The sequence below is a fragment of the Camellia sinensis genome, chromosome 2 (assembly GCF_055761805.1).
Source record: "Camellia sinensis isolate YWXY chromosome 2, ASM5576180v1, whole genome shotgun sequence".
NCBI classification, from domain to species: domain Eukaryota; kingdom Viridiplantae; phylum Streptophyta; class Magnoliopsida; order Ericales; family Theaceae; genus Camellia; species Camellia sinensis.
The window spans coordinates 154,044,024-154,065,777 of NC_138962.1; positions in this window are offsets into that span (position 1 = coordinate 154,044,024).

The following is a 21,754-nucleotide window of genomic DNA, read 5'->3' on the forward strand; positions in this document are numbered from 1 at the left end:
ATCGAAGCAGACCCTACTCAGATCAGAGCCGTGCAAGAGTTGAAGCAGCCCAGCTCGGCTAAGGACGTGCAGCATCTGGCCGGGATGGCCGCCGCGCTTAATCAATTTATAAGCCGGTCATCAGATCGCTGCCGCCCTTTCTTTCAAGCATTGAAGTCAAAGTTTTCATGGGATGCCGAGTGTGACCGAGCTTTGGCCGAGCTCAAGGATTATTTGTCTTCTCCGCTGCTGTTGGTTACACCAGAGCCGGGTGAGGAACTCTACCTTTACCTTGCCGTCTCCCAGCACGCAGTAAGTGCGGTGTTAGTCCGGGCTGAAGGAATCAAGCACCTCCCAATTTTTTATGTCAGCAAAACTTTGTTGTCGGCTGAGACGAGGTACCTGCCACTGGAAAAGCTTGCGTTGGCATTGATGATGGCTTCAAGGAAGTTGGCGCATTATTTTCACGCCCATACCATCGTCGTGCTGACCGAGTTTCCCCTCAAGGCCTTGTTTGAACGGGCAGATTTTTCGGGCCGTGTTCTTAAGTGGGCGGTCGAACTTGGACAGTTTGATGTGAAGTTCCAGCCATGCACCGCCATCAAAGCCCAGACCTTGGCAGATTTCGTCGCCGAGTTCTCACCTGGCACTCATCCGGTATGCCCGGTCGATATTGCCGGGGCAGATGATGAGATGCACGCCAGCACAACCGGGGTACAACCAGTTAGAAGAGGTAGCAGCGCGGAGTTTGCGCGCACCATTGAAGCACCTTCAGTTTGCACGGTTTTACCACCCGGTGAAGCGATGACAGAGTTGAGTCTTCCCGACCCATCCGCTCTGTCCGGTCCCGCATCACCAAGGGGGGACGAAATCGAACCACACAACTCAGAACCTGCGGCTGGCTTGACATCGCAACCTGGTGATTCGCCTACGGACTTGAGCACTACAGTTCAACTTGCTGAGTCCGGTGCCGAATCACCAAAGGGGGCTGAATTGGAACCAGACGTCACAGAACTTGAGACCGCACAGCCGAGCAGTTGTGATCCCATTGCCCTTCGCTACTCCCAGGACCCATCAGACTGCTGGAAGCTTTTTGTGGGGGAAATGTGGAAGCTTTTTGTTGATGGAGCGTCCAACCGTCATGGTGCCGGCCTAGGTATCGTTCTTATCTCCCCGGATGGCCTCATCATTGAACATTCTATCACGCTTGGCTTCCCGGCGTCTAACAATGAGGCTGAGTACGAGGCCCTTCTTGCCGGGCTAAAAAGCGCAATTCAAATGAAGGCTGCCGAGCTTCTGGTGTACAGTGATTCCCAACTTGTGGTTAACCAAATCTCTGGGATTTACGAAGCTAAAGACGACAGAATGGCGAAGTACCAAGCTCTGGTCAGGGAGCATATCAAGCATTTTGAGGCAATCAGAGTCCAACAAATTGGTCGTGAAGAAAACAGCCGAGGTGATGAGCTGGCCGGCCTCGCCTCCATGGTAGATAGTACGTCTCCAAATCCCTTGTTAATTGACTTTCTTCTGCGGCCAAGCATTGAAGACGCCGGGCAGACGGATGTACTCTGCACCGCGCTAGGTCTTTCCTGGATGGATCCCTTGATCTTGTTCCTTCGAGACCGAACTCTACCTATCGACAAGAAAGAAGCCCACAAAATCCGGGTGAAGTCAGAACGATTTTGGCTTTCTCCCTCTGGTGCGCTGTACAAGAAGTCCTTCACTGGCCCTTATCTCAAGTGCGTGCACCCGAATAGTGTGGAGGCCCTCTTGTATGAAATTCACGAAGGCATTTGTGGCAGCCACATAGGGGGCAGGTCCCTAGCCTACCGAGCTATTTCGCAGGGATACTGGTGGCCATACATGCAAGCCGATGCACAAAAATACGTCCGCAAGTGTGAAAAATGCCAGAAGTTCGCCCATCAAATCCATCAGCCTGCTCGGGAACTTCTTCCCCTCACCAGTCCTTGGCCCTTCGCCATGTGGGGGCTAGATATAGTAGGACCACTGCCAACAGCACCGGGCAACCAGAAATTCTTCATCGCGGCCACAGATTACTTCACAAAGTGGGTTGAAGCCGAGCCCTTGGCAACCATCAAAGAGAAAGACGTGAAGCGATTTGTCTGGCAGAACGTGGTCACGCGGTTTGGCGTCCCCAAGATTTTGATCTCTGACAATGGCACCCAGTTTGACGGTCGCTTATTCAGAGGATTTTGTGAAGATTTGAAGGTAGAATTCTATAACTCCACCCCGGCTTACCCGCAGTCCAATGGTCAAGCCGAAGCATCGAACAAGACCATACTGGATGGGTTGAAGAAACGGCTGGAAAAGGCCAAGGGCAAATGGGCTGAGGAATTACCTAGCGTTCTTTGGGCATACAGAACAACCCCGCGACGTTCCACCAGGGAAACTCCATTTGCTTTGGCTTACGGCATGGAGGCGGTCATTCCCTTGGAAATCGAAATGCCCACCCTCAGAAGTGAGAGTTTTGAGCCCGAGCTGAACACCGAGGCTATTGCCTTGGAGCTGGACCTAGTGGACGAGCGTCGGGAGAAGGCCCTCATCCATGTGGCCGCCTACCAACAGGAGCTCTCAAAGAAGTATAACAAGACGGTGCACCCCAGACCGTTCAAAATTGGTGATTGGGTTTTGAGGAAGGTTATGGGCAACACCCTGGTGCCAGGAGAAGGCAAACTAGGGGCAAATTGGGAAGGACCCTACAAGATCACCGGTCTGGCGGGCAAGGGGGCTTACCACTTGGAGGATTTAGAGGGAAGAGCAATACCCCGGCCATGGAATGCGGCCAACTTGAAACTATATTATTTTTAAGCTTTTAGCAATTTTTTGGCTTGAAAAGCAGAATGTAATCCTTTTTGTCAATTTATAGAAGTTATTTTACTTTAGCACTTGGACTATCATTTAGTGTTAAGAACCGAGATGATGTGCTCCGGTTGGACGAGTTGGTGCTTTGTCCAACTTCGCATTCCCAACCGAGATGATGTGCTCCGGTTGGACGAGTTGGTGCTTTGTCCAACTTCGCATTCCTAACCGAGATGATGTGCTCCGGTTGAGCGAGTTGGTGCTTCGTCCAACTTCGCATTCCCAACCGAGATGATGTGCTCCGGTTGGACGAGTTGGTGCTTTGTCCAACTTCGCATTCCCAACCGAGATGATGTGCTCCGGTTGGACGAGTTGGTGCTTTGTCCAACTTCGCATTCCCAACCGAGATGATGTGCTCCGGTTGGACGAGTTGGTGTTTTGTCCAACTTCGCATTCCCAACCGAGATGATGTGCTCCGGTCGGAAGAGTTGGGGTTTTGGCCAACTTTCGATTCCCAACCGGGATGGTCATTTCGGCTTAGGCATTTGTTTTGTTCTGCTTAAGTACTTTAACCGAGTTATGAATTCCGGTCAACAATGTGTTTCGTTCAAACAATGACTTATACCGAGCTGTTTTGCTGAAGATAGATTGGATGACAGCCGTGCAAACACTTGGCAAAATTTGAATTTTTCATTGATAGGAAATATCACTACAAAAGGTGGGGACAGAGTCCGGTTACATCCATAGCGTTGAAAGCAAAAATACAAAACAGAAAAGAAAACTAAACTAAGGGGGATAGATTGGTGAATTCATCCTCGGCAGCCTCAAGGTTGATGGTTGGGCTCGCTTATTGGGCACCGGGCTCGACTTGACCGGGCTGCTCTTCCACCTCAGCGTCTTCAGCCTCCGAATCTGTTTCATCACCTCCTTCTTCAAGCCCCTCCTCGGCCTCCGCTTGCAGCGCACTGAATACATCATTTGCGTAAGGCACGAGGTAGACCGGTAGCTTGGCAGGAGGAGGATTGGTAAATACATCGGTGTCAAAGCCCTGGCCGAGATGCTCGTAGGCGGACTTCCAGCCAGCCTTGAAGAAGATGTCTTGTGTTGCAAAGACTTGCTTCTTGTAGTTCTTCTCGGCTTCGTTAAAGCCGGCGGTGTTGGCAGCCCGGCAAGCTTTCTTCTTCGACTTCTTCAGAGTGTCCACCTCGGCTTGGAGCTCATCTCGTTTTTTCTCGGCTGCATCCAGCTGGCCGAGCAGTCTGTTATTGTCGGAGTTGGCCATTTCAAGCGAAGACTTAGCTCGGCCGAGCTCGGCTTGAAGGCTTTCAACCTAGCTGGCTGTGTCGTTGGCTTTCTGCCTAAGCCGGTGGATGCGCTCCAAAACCAAGTGTTGTTTCTGAATGGCCTGCACAAAGAAGCAAAGTTGATCAGAAAGGGGACCGAGCAAAAAGGACCGAGCAAACACTTGTGAAATTTTCAAAGGAACATCGACTTACCCTAGCCATAGACTTCACCGACGATTTGACCAACCGAGTGTCGGGGACGTGGTCGCTGCCGACCACGTCGCTCGGTAGTAGCAGGGCTTTTGACAGGTCGAAGGCGAGCATATGCTCTTTATCCGCCTTGATCGAAGCCGTCGCCGGGATATCTTGACCCCGATGCTTCAGATGTGGGCGCCAGGCCGGCACTGGGGCGGGGGCCTCCGTTGGGTGCTCGGTGGTAAGCTCGGTGACTAGCTTGGCGGACGGGTCTGCTCGAGCTCTTTTCCCGGCGCGCTGTGCAGATTGTTCTCGGTTGGATTGCCCGGCGGATTGGGAGGCAAGGGCGACCACAGCGCTGCTGGATTGACCAGCAGCTGGCGACCGGGTTACAACGCTCGGCAGCTCGGCGGATGTGGCGGTGAGAAGATTCTTGATTCTACTGCGTTTGGCCATCTCTTGTTCCTCAGTCAGGCGGATGAGAGGAACGTCTGGAAGGGTAGGATCTGGAGGTGGCGAAGGAGCCCGGAGGAAGTCAGTTACTCTACTCCGGCGCGGAGCAGAATACCTGTATGTCAGTGTGTAGCCAAGTAATTCGTTGCAATCTCGGCGAGGATACCGAAGCACGGCCCGAATTGCTTCGACGTTGGGAAATTGATAGTTGGCTTGCAAGGCTTGGATTGCTACAAAAGAAACAAGAAAACCGGTTAGTTACAAGGTAAAACGTTAAGCTAAACCGAGCAAGTTTGAATGACTTACATGAAGAACCGAAGTCCTTGTTTATGAACCAGCCCGGCACCTCGGCTGTTTCGTAATTGCCCGACACCTAGAAAAAATCATCGTCGTGAAGATCTTTATCCGGGGTGCCGGTCACAATTTTTTCCTTGCCCGGTCTAATCTTCAAGTAATATGCTAGGCCGTCACCGGTGTGGCCCATTGTGTATTGCCTTAATATCTCGGCTAGACCTAAGTGGGTGCCTAGCCGATTGTTCAGTTCGTGAACGCCGTTGATTATTCTATAGGTATTGGTTGACACTTGTGTGGGTGTCAGCCCGGTGCAACGAAGGAACTCGGTTATAAGAGGATTGAGCGGGAAACGGAGACCCCCTTCGACAATTGAGAGCACGGTGAAGGGGCATTGATCAAGTCTACCCCAGGGTATGGTCTCTTCTTCTGCCAGTTCGAGATGAACATCGGCCGGGATGCCGTAGTCCTCTCTGAAAGCAGCTAGTGCGGCCGGAGTATCCACTAGGAAGCGGAATTTCCCCATTGGTGGCCGGCCTAGTGTATCCCGGCTGAGGGGTTTGGCACTGGTTATTGGATGCTTCTCGGTCCTGAGAGCCTCAGGAATGACAGTGGTCCCCTTAGACTCTGCAGGAAAAGGATGGTAAGTGTTAGGTCTGGGCGCGGTCGCGCAAAAGGAGCTGGATTTTAGCTCGGTCATTAAGAGTGCCAAACCACCTCGGTTGTCTACTCTATCTAAGGAGCCCGGTCGCCCAAGCAGACCAGATGTTGGCCCGGTTGAGCGACCAAGTCCTTTTGTTATCTCGGTTTGTGCCGGGGTTGCGACAAACATGTTGTTTGCCCGGTTTGATTAGTTTTTTGGATCAAAATAAGACCGAGAGCCCGGTTCGCCCCAGTTCTTCAGTGTTCTTCAGGAAGACGAAGAACACCAAGAACAGTAGGAGGTTTGAGACGTTTTCTATGGCCTATGCCCTAAAGACTACGTTTTTGCGCCCTAATGTGTGCAATATGAAGGAAAATAGCAACAAAATGAGGGTGGAATGACTTACCAGTAAAGGACAGGGTCGTGTCCCTCGAACACGAAGAATGGCAGTCGAGTTTGAGGAGAAGGCTTGAGCTTCAGAATCGTCAGAAATGGAAGCAGCAGTAGGAAGAAATGAAATGATGGGGATCGTGTATATGTAAGCATGAGACCGCCCAAATTCAAATTCTGACACAGACGGCGGGTGGGCTGCTCGATGACCAATGGCAGCCCGCTCCCTATTTATGGCGACGTCAGGACTGAAGCGACGGGTTGAAGAGGCGAAGAGCCAGCCGAGCTACTTTTGGAGAAAAGATGTCAGTCGGGGAATATAACCGGGCAAGTGTAACAAGTCCGCGGGGGGACCTCGCTACAGCTCGGACTCGACTTGTAGTCACGGTTCTAAATCTGAACCAAAGAGTCCAAATCTGGCAAATCGTTTTGAGAAAACAGATTTTTGAAAGAAGTGCCAAACATGGACTGCTTTGCCAGATACAGAGTCGCCACCTAAATATTTTATTTTGGGAAATTTAGGAAATCCTGACTCGGTGCCAAAAGGCCACATGTCCGATATCACCAAAGTTGCCTCGGCTCGGGAACTTGGGTACGATTGGGGAAGGTCACTTCGTGAGCACCCCCGCTCGCCCGATCAAAGATCGGCCTCTACTAACCATGATATCTATTTTTGAAAACATTGTGTGTTCTTATTCCGGTTATTTAGCCTAGGTTACTATGTGATGCGCACAGCATACAAGTATAGACTGGATCGCCTGAATTGGAACAAAACATTTCATGTTTGCTTTTGAAAGATGGTTTGCTACTCGCAAGTAGGCTTAAAATGCAGATTTTGCCACCCTCGGGTGGGCTTAGAAAAGATGGTTTTGCCACTATTTAGTGGGCTTAAAGCTCGCAGTCAATGATTTGCTCCAATTCAAATAACCCAACCTTCACCCACAGGCATTCAGGCAGTTATATCACATAAGCAATTAGCCTCATGGCAAGCATGCTATCATGGCATTCACTCACACGCATGCGAGGATGCTAAAGCATAAAGCTTGCCGAGTACTCCAAGCCAAAAACAGGCATTTATTAGAAATTCATGCATGAATCCTAAGTATACAGAAATGCCTAATGCAACACATGCAAAATGCAACTATAGCAGGCTCGGCTATTCTAAACATGGTATATGAGATGCTACAACTAACATGTATTCAATTTTGAATTGAAAGTACAATGCAGTTAGTATGATACGCCGAGCCCGGTGCATGCAAAACAAATGAATGAATGCAAACATGCTATCATACTGTATGCTAATTGAAATATGCCTTAATCTAACCATCATAAGCGGATAAATAAAAGGGAGAAAGACGTGGGGTTGGAAGACATACAACACACACACGCACACTTATTACAGTTGTGCCCTCGCGCAGAGGGTCCAAATAAATAATACAGTCCCAAATAAAAGAATATTACAGTCCAAATATTACAGTCCGAATAATGTACAAATTCCTAATTAATTTACAAATTAACTAAGAAAGCTGTAAAACTGGCGTGCAAGCCAGGGACTGCCTTGCTCGTGATGAATGATGCATGTCTGGGCTGCCTTGCGCGGAAATCCACTGGGATGCCCCGATTAGCCTCTGTTTTGTGATTTTTCTTGGAAAGTGCGCCAAACTCCGGAAGTTTGCTGATTCTTCATTTGCTGCAACAGAGAGCAGGAAAGGGGCATAGCAATGTATTTCACAAATATATGCATGCCTCGATCCTCGTGCCACCAATCACGCACACCGAGGTATGATGGCCGAGGAGTCGAATTGCACAATTTAATGTAGGATGAATGCACGTATAAACACAACAAAACCTAACTCCATCATGGGTGATCCGGAGTGTCGGTGACTGGGGATTGAGACACGTTCCGTCACTCGGAGTACGAAACGTACCTCGTTTCCCGTGCCCGAGCTAACTCCTATCCCGGACACGATGCAATATGCATGATATGCATGAATGCAACTAAGATACAGCCTAGCATGCACAATGCTATGAAAATGAGATGCCTCGAAATGCGTGCACACAGGCACGCAAACTGAGAAAATGACAGAATGCAATGCAAATGACATGGGAATGTGATATGGGCTTACACTAACATGAGAGAGCCTCAGTCACACTCACATAAGAGGCCGATGGATAAAAAATAAGTGCCTCGAAATGCGTGCACACGGGCACGCAAACCGAGGCAATGGCATATACAATGCAATGGTATGGAAATGGCATATAGAATGCAACATGGACTTATACTAATATGAGAGAGCCTCAACCGCACTCACATAAGAGGCCGGTGAATGAAAATGATGCGCCTCGAAATGCGTGCACACGGGCACGCAAACCGAGGCAATGGCATACGCAATGCAATGGCATGGAAATGATATGCAAACATGCCAATGGGATTTCAGCAGCAAAATGAGGGGGAAAACAGCCCCGAAATGAGGCGAAAACACACCCGATGCATGGAATAGTCCCGAAATGCAAAATTAGGCACCCGAAATGGCCTATAGCTATACCAAACATGCATAATTGGCACATGGAATGAAAAGACAGAATCAAGGCAGTCCCAAAATAAGCATTTTAATAGTACAAAACAAAGCCAAACAGCAAGCAGAGATAGGGCAAAATTAGCATGCAAAAATGGCCCTAAACATGGGATTAAGAAGCAATTCATAGCTGCTGTCCTCAAACAGGTTAGGACCCTTCAACAACATTGAAGAGGGACCAAAAATAAGCACTTTCACAGAACTGTAAAAACCTCAAAAACAAACATAGATAAGGCTAAGTTCTTATGCAAGAAAATGGACCAAAAGGTGGCAAAAGAGGCAAGTGGTATATGCAATGCCCAAAATGAAAAATTCCCTTCTACAACATTGAAGAGGGACAAAAAATAAGCATATTTCCAGAACTGTAAAAACCCAAAAACAGTATACAAACATGCTAGAAATGCAATGCAAAATGAGGCTCAAAGGAGGCTATAACATGAAGTATGCAAAATATTCCACAAATGGCCAAAGACCCTTAATGAAACATGTTAAGAAGGTAAAAATAAGGCCATCTCTAGGACATTAAATCGTCCAAAAATGGAAGCATGATAGGCTGCCAAAGCATGCAAGAAAACGGTATTTAAGGAGGATATTGAAGCAAGTGCAATATGGAGGGCTCAAACAGGGTTGAGCCCTTAATGAAACAAGAAAATGAGCTCAAAAAAATGACCTTTTCATTTTTGGTCGGAGCTCAAATTAATAAGCATGTATGGCTTAGAGATGGTGCAAAAATGAGCTAGAAAAGAGGGAAATTGGACTTACCTTTGAAGACCAACACTTTTGTTGCTTCTTGGACCAGATTTGGTGACTCTAAGCTGCTGGAATTCTTCCCCTTGCTGCTGGAATGGAAGGGTGGTGGTAGAGCTTGAAGATGATGAAGAAATGGAACCCAAAACTTGAAGGAAATGGGGTGCTATGTATGTATCTCCTCCAAGCAGGCCTTGTAACCCCTTTTCTTGAGTTGGGAGGCCAGCAAAAATGCAAGAGAGGGAGAGAAGGCTCTAGCCAAGTGTGGAGGGAATTGAGGCTCTTGTTCCCCTACAAAATATCCCCCGGATATAGATATTTTCTAGGGGAAACAGCTGTACAGTTGTAAAGTACACAGAGAGAGGAACATGGCAGGCCAAGTATTTTTGTTGCAGGTGGCTGGCCGGCCACCCCCCCTAGCCGGCCAGCTAGGGGTCAAAAGGGTCAAGTATAATTAGTGGCCGGCCACCACATATTGGTGGCCTTCCAGGTCTCCTCTTCACAACCTTGTGGTTCGAATTTGGAAACTCTAAAACAGGAGAGAGAACAAGCCATTTTCAAGAGGGGTTCAAAAGGGTCAAATGGAATTAGTGGCCGGCCATGAACTTTTAGGGTCCTCCCATGTGTGTACAACACAAATATGTGGTTCAAAGTTCAAGAAAAATGGCCCAGGTTGTTCAACATTGGCCCGGAAGGAGGGGTTCAAAAGGGTCAAGCAACATTCGTGACCGGCCATGAACTTTTAGGGTCCTCCCATGTGTGTACATCACAAATATGTGGTTTGGGGTTGAAGAAAGTGGCTCCAAGGTGTTTAACATTGGCTCGGAAGTGCGAAAAACGGGTGCCGGAGGGCGAAAATGGAATATAACTGGTTGCCAAGATAATTGCTGGCCTCCCACCCTCCAGTGACCTTCCTGATGATAAAACAGAGGCACCTGCCAAAAATGAACGAAAATCGATGCGAAATGAATGCTCGGGGGCCAAAACACGCAGTTCGGGATCCCGAAAATGAGCTGCTAAGCACCGAAATTGGCGTTCGGCCACGAAGTGGGTTTCTCCGACCCCAGTGTCCCTCAAAAGGGAGCAAATAAGAAGTATGCCAAAAATCAGAGCGAACGGAGTCGGTTAGGCGGTCCCGAACCGAGGCACTCGGCCAATAGTCCCGAAAAATCGGAAACTGGGCTCCGAAATGGGCAGAATGGCCTACGGCCACCAAATGTAGCCCACGGCCACTGAGAGATGGTCTACGGGACCTCTCCCTCCCCTCAGGAAAAGAAACAGAGAAAACCGAGTCTGGTTCGCAAATCGAGACAAGGCACAAAAGAGGGTTCGGAAGTTCGGAGGCGGGGTTCACAGCCGCGACTCTGAAACTTCTGAACGAGCACAATATGTAGCATCACCGAGCGCTCAACTGGTGACGTCTAAGTCTTAAGGTCGGTCAAAAATGGGGTGTCTACAGTTGCCCCTCTTTGACAGAACTCGGAAGTCACAAGTGACGGGAGTGAATGTCAAAGCCCAGAGGCGACCCATTTTTGACAAGGCCGAAGACTTAGACAAGCGTACAAGATAGACAGAGATGTGCCCGCGGGCACGCCCGCAGACAAGGGGCAAAATGCAAATGATAACGCAAGGAGCCGAACATATCTTATGATCATGCAAAGAAAGCTGTAATGAAGCATACCATGCAACAGTTTTAAGCAAGTGAATACAAATCTAACTACATTTCATGTAGAAAGGATGTAAGAAAATTATGCAATTCTTACTGCGTCTCACACGGAGAAGGTTAAAAGCGACTACTGAGAAAACCCAGAGTCTTACACACAACATCTCTCTGCGTATCACACATAGGAGAGGAAGGAGGTAAACCTCTCAGCGTATCACACGCAAAAGAGGAAAGGCAAATTTCTCAGCGTATCACACGCAAGAGAAAACCGCTCAGCATATCACATGCAAGGGAGGAAAGATAAATTTCTCAGCGTATCACACGCAAGAGAAAACCTCTCAGCATATCACATGCAAGGGAGAAAAGATAAATTTCTCAGCGTATCACACGCAAGAGAAAACCTCTCAGCATATCACATGCAAGGGAGGAAAGATAAATTTCTCAACGTATCACTGTAGACACCCCATTTTGACCGGCCCTAAGACTTGGGCGCTTTCTTTTGATTACTCAATGATGAAAACAGGAATATGCTATCTCACAAAATTCTCAGTAAAAAGATGGAATATAAACTTTAATCCTAGTCTTACACCTGTTTTTGCCAAATTATTTTAGACTCCTTCTCTATTTTCTTTCCCTTTATTATGTATTATATATATATATATATATTATGTTATATTATTATATAATATTTTATTAAATTTATTCAGTACCCTGGTTTCACCCACGCACCATACTTTTGTATATATATATATATATATTATATTATATAAGGGTATTATTCCTCCTTTGAAAAAAAATTCACTACACTCCCATCGTGCGCCTTTTTGTTTTCTGTGCCTTTAGACCCGCTTTGGTCAAATTATGTTGCATATTTGGCCTACTAAAATATATTTTATTAGTCCATGTATTTTAATTTTACGTATTTGTGTGTTTTTATATATTTTTCTGGGTATTTGTACATGTATTTATGCTAATAATCTCTTTTATATATTATTATATTATAAAGTGCATAGTAATTTTACTGTGCATCTTTTGAAAACAACTCCTACCACCGTTTCTTCTTTTGTCCTTTTCTTACAATTATTTTCTATAAAAGGGGGAAGATCAGAGAAGGAATGGAGGATTTTTGGGCAGGGGAGAGATTACAAGAGTCAAAAATTGGGAGAGAGAATAAAAAAAAAAAGGGAATTGGTGCGAGGGAATATTGAGAGAAAAAGAATCAGAAAGAAGGAACTGTTAAAGTTGTAATTCCAAATTTTAACTGAGAATTGAGAACACATTCCACAGACTTGAGGGTAATCAAAAGAAAGTTTGTGAATCAGAAAATTCATCACGTCCCCGAAAGGTGAGTTTTCGCAAACTTTCATTTAATTTCAAAATGTGATATAATTTGTTTAAGTACTTTATTTATTGTTTTTCATAATTTTTTTTATCGCTTTAAATGGTCGGTTGAACCACCTAATTTTACTACTTTATCTGCTGTAATTTACGGTTGTATATAAACTGTTGTAATTTACATAAAATGTTGTAGTTTACTATTTATAAATTGTTGTAATTTTATCGCTTTAAATGGTCGGTTGAACCACCTAATTTTATTACTTTATCTGCTGTAATTTACGGTTGTATATAAACTGTTGTAATTTACATAAAATGTTGTAGTTTACTATTTATAAATTGTTGTAATTTTATCACTTAAAATGGTTGGTCGAACCACCTAATTTGTTAAAAGATGTGACCCCGCCAAATGAATAGTGATCGGTGGTGAATAGTAACCTCCGACGGTAAATAGTAACTTCCGGCGGTGAATAGTAACCCCGACGATGAATAATAGCCCCATCGATGAATAGTACCTCCGGCGATGAATAGTACCTCCGGCGATGAATAGTAACAGCGGATGAAAAAAATGCCTGGTAAGATGAATAACGATCAAGAAAGGTGAATAGTAATTGTCATGATGAATAGTAACTTCCGGCAGTGAATAGTATCTCGGGATGAATAGTGCTCCCGCAAAAATAAGTTTTCCCGAACAGAACGGAGCAGTCTTCCTACGTCAAGCAAAATATTTTCCGGCGCACATAAAGTTTCTTTATTTTATTTTATTTTATTTTATTTTTGAGAGTTTGTGAGGTTTTTATTTTGTTGTAATATTCCTTTCTCTCTCTCTTATCTGGTTTGTAATAATTTATTCAGAGCGTTGTAATAATTCCCCGCCCCGCTTCTTTCTATCCCGTTCTTTTACTTGCTTTCTTTATTTGTACATAAACATCATATTTATTTTTCATCATAGTTATGCTTTGCATCCATGTTTCATGCATCTTGATTCGGCTAAGTTTGCATTTGTGGATTTAATCAATTCCTATGTGATTATGTGCGCTACCTCATGTTCTTGAGATGATTCACATATCATATTTTAGAGGTTGAATCTTCAGTTGCATCTCATGAGTGAATTGCATTGGGATTTTGTATATAAGATCATGCATGTTTTACTAACTTTGTTTTGTAGCTTGTTCGCGGGTCGTCAAACATGTAAGTTTTTATGCTTTAGCATCCCGTTTGTGTATGTTTTTCTTACTATGTTTAAGCATCCTACCATGTGGCTATTTGCTTATGTGATATAATTGTATGAATGCCAGTGGATGGAGGTTGTGTCGCTTAATTTGGAATGATGTTGATTTTCATGTTTGTAAACTCAATTTATTTGAGTTATACATTTTCAAAACTCTTTCAAAACTACATGAAATCAAGTTGTTCCAAAATGGGTGACATAGTCTATACTTGTATGCTTCACATAGTAAATTTTAGGATTTATTAACTAATCAGAACATGAACATATAAATAAAATAAAATTCATATCATGGTTAGTAAAGGCCGATCTTTGATCGGGTGGGCGGGGGTGCTCATTATTGACCTTCCCCTCTCATACCTAAGGTTCCGAGCCAAGCATCCTTGGTAACGACGAACAGTGGCCTTGGCACGAGTCATGGGTTTCCTAATTTTCCCAAAATAAATATTAGGTGGCGACTCTGAGATCTGATGACGCAGTCCATTTTTGACAAAATTGTAATAAAATGGATTTTCAATAAAAGTTGCCAAATCTGGACTCTCATCTATGTTTCACATTGCACTCGTGAGACTAGATCAAAGAGATCTCGGGAGTCCGAACTGTTTAACGCGCGCGGGTAACCCCCGGGCATGTTATAGTTTCTGGCGACTCTGCTGGGGAATTTATGAAACCTTGACTCGAACTCCATGATATGACTTTTATTTTTAATTATATGTTCATTGCATTGCATTCATTGGTGCACTTCAAGTCCTTGTGTTGCCCAGATACTAGTGGGAGCACAGGTAAGCTTTTTGTGACACTACACCTATTTTTACGATACTTTAGAGGCCTTGTGTTGTAACCTTTTGAGATCTGTCAAAAAGGTAGCTCTGCTACGTAGCTCTGCTATCTAGCTTTACTATCTAAGGTTCTCAGACTCCGAAGAGAGGCTATTTGACTCTTCTGATTTCCTGGGATCTTTATTGGTTATGACCCGAAGGACTCTTTGGTAACGTCACCTTGACTTCAACCCCTAGAGTAGAGCCAACCTTGTGCATATAATGAGCTATAGTACCTTCCAAAATTAGGACAGGATGCTCTCCCATTTCTAGGATGTATGATGCCGCTTGTTTGAATAGTGAAACCCTAGATCATTTCAAAGTTAGGACAGGGTAACCCTAGCCCCCATAGGGGTGTTTGTTCTCTTTCATGCTATGTGTTATGCGCAATGTATGGGGATTCTTAGATTCAGATGAATGGTTCAGTCATTTCAGCTTGTGTGGTTGAGTTCAGTTTTTTTCAACATGAGTTAGCAGTAATCAGTTGAGCTGGGATGCTGATGAAATTCTGATTGGGGGTCCCATTTTGTTTCAGCAAGGTAGTCGAGCACTATAGCTTCCGAAAGGTCTAATATCCCCCAAGTTCTGTGGACCCGCGTTGGTAGACTTTGCAAAAGTACAGATTTGGTTCAGGGTCAGCCAGTGTTAGTTTCTTTGCCACCGGTTACACGAAGAAAAGCAAAAGCTTCATCAACTGTCCAGAATACCCCTTCTTCACCTGCTAGATTATCACCACTTAACTCACCAGAATCAGTGATGGCTCAGATTCCAGAAAATATAGCAGACATACTACTGGGCCTTCAACGGAGCATGGATATTGTTGCCACTACGGTTTCTGCCCAAGGCACTACTCTTGCTGCTCAAGGCAATACTCTTGCTGAACTGCAACGCTTATCTGGGGCATCCATTACTCAACCACCTCCGGTGACTCAGCCAGTTCCACCTCCACCTCCACCGGTTGACGAGTTTCCCGAACCTAATTCGCCAGAAGATCTGAGGGTTCCTGCACAAACTTCAGGAGGATCATTTCCTCTTCCACAACCAGTGGGAGGGCTCCATCCCTCTGAAGCACCTGAGTCTGACTCAACTATGTTGAAGCTGGCCAAGTTGGAAAAACTTTTCAAAAAGGCACAAGGAGTCAATTCAATCCCGGACATCGAAGACGGGTACACTGAGACAGCTGTGAAGTTGCCAGAACGGTTTAAAATGCCACACATTGATAGGTTTGATGGCTCCGGTGACCCAATGGTGCACATTCGCCTATTCTCTGATGTCTTAAAGCCTATGGGTTTGACTCGTCCGCAAAAGCTCTCTTTATTCGGACGAACTTTGTCAGGAGTGGCTGCCAACTGGTACGCCAAGTTAGAGGACTCGGTAAAACAAAGTTGGGAAGAGTTAGCCGGGGCCTTTGTCACCCAGTATGCTTATAACACCCAGATTGAAGTGACTACTCGGGAATTAGAAGCCACCCGTCAAGAGCCCAATGAAAGTTTTATGACCTTTGTCACCAGATGGAGGGCAAAAGCAGCAATGATGACCAACAGACCACTTGAAAAGGACCAAATTCGTATGATAGTCAGAAATCTACATGGAAAGATGTTACAAAAAATGATAGTCCTCCCGCTCTTCACTTTTAATGACTTAAAAGAGATAGGGGTTCAGATAGAGGATGCCATCAAACAGGGAATTATCGATGATAAGGAACCTGTTCGGAAACCTTTTGGTCGCAGTTCCAATACTACCACCAGTGGTAGCACAGTTGTGAAACCCTCTGAAATCAACTTGGTTGCCACCACCACTAAAATAGCCGATCCCTTTGCTCATGCTGGCCCGCAAAACACAACCCGAGCTCCAAGTAGAACATTCACTCCTCTCTATATGTCACTCTCTAAAGCAATGAACATCTTGATAAAAAAGGGGTACTTGAAACCTTTGGACCCCCGACCTCTTCCCGAACCTCTCCCAGCCAAACATGACCCTACCAAACACTGTGCTTTCCACCAACAACCAGGACATGACACAGATCGTTGCTTTCGTCTCCAACATAAGATCCAAGATCTCATAGACAATAAAGTCATAGCTCCCCCACAACCGCCAAAACCCAACGTCACTACCAACCCGTTGCCACCCCATGACAGAGTTCCATCACCTCCTCATCTTAACCTCATCCATACACTTTCATCCACCTTCAACCCCAGTATCTATATCACACCTACTCATTTACCAAAACCTGAGGTATATATTCCTGAAGGCATTGAGTTATGCATGATGGATGCACCTCCAACCCAGCCAAAACCCAAAAACCCTATGGTGGTAGTACCTATGCTTGAGGCTGGCAAACTATCAAAGGAAAAGTATGATCCTAGCCGGTATATTATTCCCAATGGTCAACTAAAGCTTGAGGTTGATCTGCCTGACTCATTTTCTATCAATGTTGTCAGAGATGATGTACTTGAACAGGGGTTGGATGATTTGGCCGACCCAGAGGAGGACTTGGCTAATCTTCATTTCTTTGAAGAATTAGATCTTGAGAATGTGCAGAGGGCATGGTGGGAACCGGAGAATTACAGTCACAGTTGGTCAAGCAATGATGAAACTTCTGCTGAGGAAACTGAAAGAAAAGGGGATAAACTAAGACTTGATTTCGGGAAACCTGTTAAATGTGGTAAAGGAAAGAGGTCCAAAGGAAGAGAAGAAGAGCCAGAAAGCCAATTAGAGCATACTGTTGGAATGATTCAAGCAACGCTAGATAATTGCCTTTCAGTCAACGAAGGCGAATGGTGGGATGATAATGACCTACAGCTGGCCCATACTGATGATGAATGGGTAAACCATGTGCCGGATGAGACTTGGTAGGCAGACGAAATTGATCATTTGACTAGGAGTGGGCGCTACTTCAAGCCTCCACATCTAGACCAAGGAGAACCCTCTGGCAAAGATAAAGAGGTAGAGAAAGAGAAAGAGAAAGAAAAAGAGAAAGAGGTAGAAGAAGACCTGGTTCTAAAACAACTGAAAAAGATCCAAGCAAACATTTCTATTTGGGGTCTTCTCATGGCTTCTCGAGAACATCGACAGGCAATGTTGTCAATGTTGAGCAAGGCTAAGCTGTCAATTGACACCACTCCTGAGCAATTAGTGTCATTAATCACCCCGAGAGAAACAATCCCAGCAATAACTTTTGCTGACAAAGAGTTGCCACAAGAAGGATCGGGACATAATAAGCCTCTGTACGTATCACTGGAATGCAGAAAGAAATGGATACCGATTGTTCTGATTGACACCGGATCAGCCATCAATGTTTGCCCTACACGCACTGCTTATGCAATCGGGCTAAAGCCGGCAGATTTCACGCCCACTACTCAATTGATCCGGGCCTATGATAATACTAGTCGGGAAGTGATGGGGACAATCAAAGTACAAATAGCAGTGGGTCCATCTGAGCACGAAGTTGAATTTCATGTCATGGATGTTCCCGCAACATTCAACTTGCTATTGGGAAGGCCCTGGCTTCATCAGATAAAAGCTGTATCATCCACATTACATCAATTGGTAAAGTACCCATACGGCGGAGGAATTGCCACTGTCTTCGGAAATTCATCCATTCATCCTCCCCCAGAAGTCACAACACCACTGCTAGAAATACAGCATGGGGAAGAAGATGTATTCCTATCAGGTTTTACATTGGCAGAGGCCCAGCTAGTTCAAACGCTCATGGCAGAAGATGAAGGTGTATATGTCAGTGCCCAATCAATCTATTTCATGAGTAAACTAGGTCACATTCCAGGGATGGGATTGGGACAAAGTGGCAGGAAAAGTATTACTACAGCCAGTGAAGTACCTCATAACCCACATGCATTCGGACTAGGGTATGCACCCACAGTTGATGACTGGAAAAGGAAAACTGAAGAGATCAGGGAGAGGATCAAGGCCAAGAGAACCGGGCAGCAGTTTGAGTTAGTTCATAAGCCAATTCGTGGGACCTTGAACGGACGCTTTGTCCGCCAAGGAGAAGACTTCCCTTTCTGTGGTTTCCCTGAGCCCTGGATTGATCAAGTGGAGAAAAAGAGATATCCTGGGTTTGAGATCTTCTTCGATCATCAGCTTTCTGATAGTGATGAGGAGGGGGTAGATCCTAGTATCGACATCAGACAAGATAGAGAAGTCAGCTCCGAAAGCAGCACAGAGGAGGTTCTGGGTCTAACACTGGCTGACTTACTGATAGAATCACATACTAACGCTGAACCAATGAATTTGGGGGATATGACCATTGCCGTGATCGGGGAAGAGGCACCTGCTGACTGTTCAAGCTTCATCATGGATGCGGTGAATGGCTCACAAATAAATTGGCATTTTGAAAAGAGTTGTATTGAGAGTTCTGAATTGGCTGTTGAGTCTGAGTTTGGTGGGCCTGTGGGGTTAGAAGCAGATTTAAGTTTGTCTAAAATGTCTGAGTCTTCTTTTTCTTTCTCTTTTGAGTCTGTTGCAACTTGTGAGCCCGAGGCTTTGAATGAAGATGTGATTTCCGCTTACTTTTCTGTGCCCATAGTTCATAATATTGACCAAAATTTTCAAAATTTTGATAAAAACGAAGAGGAAGAAATCCCTCGGGCTTTGAAAAATTTAATCGACTGGGAGGAAGAAAGGCGTGCTAAGCCATTAGTGGATGAAGTTGTTTCTGTAAATGTGAGTACTGAAAAAGATCCTCGCTTGATTCAAATTGGTTCTACATTGTCTTCAGAGGAACGTGAACAATTAGTTGCTTTATTAACAGAATTCAAAGATGTTTTTGCATGGTCCTACGAAGACATGCCAGGAATTGATCCTGAGATTGTACAGCATAGGATCCCTCTCGACCCTGGGGCCCGACCTGTCAAACAGAAGCTTCGCAGAATTCGTCCTGATTGGGCCTTAAAAATTAAAGAAGAGGTTACTAAGCAAATCAATGCTGGTTTTTTGCTAGTATCAGAATATCCTACTTGGTTAGCCAATATTGTGCCAGTTCCGAAGAAAGACGGCAGAATCCGAGTTTGTGTTGACTTCCGGGATTTGAATAAGGCTAGCCCAAAAGATGATTTCCCATTACCACATATCGACGAATTGGTAGACTTCACTGCAGGACATGCTTTACTGTCATTCATGGATGGTTTTTCAGGGTATAACCAAATCCTTATGGCTCCAGAGGACAGAGAAAAGACAGCATTTACCACACCATGGTGGACATACTGCTACAGGGTTATGCCATTCGGTTTGAAGAATGCCGGGGCTACTTACCAGAGAGCTGCTACCACTCTTTTGCATGATATGATCCACAAGGAAGTTGAGGTGTACGTAGATGACATGATTGTCAAGTCCAAAGATCGGGAAAGCCATTACACTGCCTTGAAGAAATTCTTTGAGAGAATTAGGGAATACAAGCTAAGGCTAAATCCACAAAAATGCACCTTTGGGGTAACTGCGGGTAAGATGTTAGGATTTCTGATCACACAACGGGGAATCGAAGTTGATCCATCTAAAATTAAGGCCATCTTAGAAATGCCGCCACCAATGACTGAAAAAGAGGTGCGGGGTTTTCTAGGAAAGGTGCAATTCATAAGGAGGTTTATTTCAAAGCTAACCTTGACTTGTGAACCACTGTTTGGTCTCCTAAAGAAAGGGAAGAAGTTCCAATGGAATAATCGATGTCAGTTTGCATTCGAGCAAGTCAAGCAGTATCTGCGGAATCCACCTGTGTTATCACCGCCCGAGCCAGGAAAACCGCTAATTTTGTATTTATCAGTGACTGAATCAACCATGGGGTGTATGCTTGCGCAAGAGTCAGATGAGAAAGTGGAGAAAGCCATCTACTACTTGAGTAAGAAGATGCTTGACTACGAGATCCGCTATACTTCCTTGGAAAAGGCTTGCTTGGCTTTGGTTTGGGCCACCAAGAAGTTGAGACACTACTTGTTAGCTCATTCGGTAATTCTGGTTTCAAGATTAGACCCCATCAAATATCTCTTTGAGAAACCAGCTCTTACCGGTAGGCTAGCTCGTTGGTTACTCTTGCTTTCTGAATTTGACCTTAAGTATGTCACTCGCAAATCTGTCAAAGGAAGAGCTGTAGCAGAATTTTTGGCTGATCACCCAATTGAAGGAGAAGAAGATGTGGAGTACTCATTCCCAGATGAAGAGGTCATGCAGATAGAAGAAGACACTTGGAAGTTGTACTTTGATGGAGCGTCTAATCAATTTGGCTATGGAATAGGCGTGTTGCTCATAGCGCCGGATGATTCCCATATCCCCTTAGCTTTCAAACTCCAATTCAGGGTATCTAATAACCAAGCAGAGTATGAGGCATGCATTGCTGGATTGGAAGCAGCCCTGGAACTAAGGGCAATAAGGTTGGATGTGATCGGGGACTCAAACTTGGTCGTCTCTCAAGCCAACGGAGATTGGAAAGTTAAAGAGGAAAAAATGAAAGTCTACCATCAAACCTTGGACATGTTGATCCCGAGGTTCGAAAAACTGACTTTTACGCACTTGGTAAGAGAGAACAACCGATTTGCTGATGCGTTGGCAACCTTAGCATCAATGATAGATATACCGGTCGGGGTCAAGATGCGTCCGATCCTTATAGAACAAAGGTACACCCCCGCATATGAAATGATAGCCGCAACGGAAGAAGTTCAAGATGAAAACCCTTGGTACTTTGATATTTGGAATTTTCTGGAAAGCGGTACATATCCACAAGGGGCAAACACCAAAGACAAAAGGGGGATACGGCGTCTTGCCACTCAGTTTGTCATTTGTGGAGATAAGTTATATAAGAGAGGGCATCTGGGAATGCACAAGCTATGTGTAGAAGAAGAAGAGGCAAAACGTATCATGGAGGCCATCCATGGAGGAGAGTGTGGAGCCCATATGAACGGTATAATGCTAGCTAGAAAAATCCTTAGACAAGGATACTACTGGTTAACCATGGAAAGTGATTGCATCAACTTTGTTAGGCGATGCCACAAATGTCAAATCCATGCCAATCGCGTGAACATCCCGCCATCAAAACTCTACAACATGACTTCGCCTTGGCCTTTCTCAGTCTGGGGCATAGATGTCATCGGGGCAGTCACACCGAAAGGTTCAAATGGGCATCAGTTCATCTTGGTTGCCATTGACTATTTTACCAAATGGGTTGAAGCACAGTCATATTCAGTGTTGAAAACATCACATGTGGCCAAATTTATCAAGAACAACATTATCTGCAGATACGGGGTGCCAAACGAATTAATTTCAGACAATGGCTCACATTTCAAAGGAGAAGTGGCAGTTCTACTTGAGAAGTATAACGTGGCTTTTC